We start from the raw sequence: 1,464 nt of genomic DNA on the forward strand, positions 1-1,464 counted from the left end.
TAAAAAGAAATCCCATTCCTGAGTTTAGATTCAAAAGACAAATACACCAGTAAATAAAAAAAAATCTTTAAAATGGTGTTTATAGGGCCTGGAATATAGCTCAGCAGCACAGTGCCTGCCTAGCAAGCACAAGGTCCTGAGTTTGATTCCCAGTACCGTAAAAAGAAAAATGATGCTTATAATCTGGGAGATAAGTAGAGAGCTAGTAGATAGATAAATAGGTGGATCAACACAGGAAAAGCTCGAAAACAGGCAAATGCTGAATTTATGGTATATGAGAAAATATTATATGACCAATTAAAAAGTTAATTACAGCTATTCTCTAAGAATCTCTAAATATGTGTACATATCGTCTGCCAAAAAAAGTAGAAACACTGCCAGAAAATAAAAAGTTGAATAAATATTTTAATAATAAATTTATTGAGCCATCATGAGATTAACACAAGCTACCTTTATGCTCAACAATTACAAGAGGTGCCCAAAATGGTGGCCATTATCTTTGAGACATTCATTAATACCACACACTCCTGCTTGGTTAACCTTGGTCACTGAGATTGCTATGCATTTGGTTTCAATTTCTTCTCCAAGAGCCAGCAGTGTCATGGGTTTTCTGTGATATACGATATCCTGTAGGGTTTCCTGCAGGAAGATAATACTATCTATTGAAAAAACATCATATTTTTTTCATAAAGTGTGTGCACATTTTTGTTGCGCTCTGTAGTTCTGACACATAACATTATTCTGATATGTACTGAGAGTAGATGGATTTTTACTATTCTTATTTAGTGTGATGTTTGGGAAATAGATACTAAATGAAGTAGTAAAGAAAAAAGTAAAAATGCAGCAGATGAGAGAGAGAGAGAGGGAGAGGGAGTCTGTCAAAACATGTACACATCAGGAAATGAGAAACTTGTATAAATATTTTAATACCAAATTTATTGAGACATCATGAGATTAATGCAGTTTATTTTGGGGTTCCACAATTACAAGTGTTCAAAGTGGTGGCCATTTGCTTCCACACATTTATTAGTATGAACAACTGCTGAAGTATGTGTAAACATTTTTGTTTTCTCTCTCTCTCTCTCTCTCTCTCTGAACTTGTGCATAAAGCCATGAAAAATCTTGCTGGCATATAGTAATTAAAAAGGGCTTTGTTAAGTCTCAAGGAGGGAAAATATATATACATACATATATATTTGCCATGCTTGGGTTAAACTGCAGCCTCATGAAAACAATGTTATGAATAAGTAAAAGAAATGTGTTCAACACTCCAAACAAACTAATGATAAAGAGATAAACATTAATTGCACTGGTTTGCTCAGTAGAAATATTATACATGTACAGAAATATTTCACTCTATATCATAAATATGCACTTTTTGAGTTACTATTATGCATTAGTAAAACATTTTAAAAGGTCTGAGTAGATGGCAATACTGATGTATGACTTGCTGACACACTGTAC

This window comes from Chinchilla lanigera, unplaced genomic scaffold (assembly GCF_000276665.1).
Source record: "Chinchilla lanigera isolate Chin_1 unplaced genomic scaffold, ChiLan1.0 scaffold00013, whole genome shotgun sequence".
In the NCBI taxonomy this organism is placed as follows: Eukaryota; Metazoa; Chordata; class Mammalia; order Rodentia; family Chinchillidae; genus Chinchilla; species Chinchilla lanigera.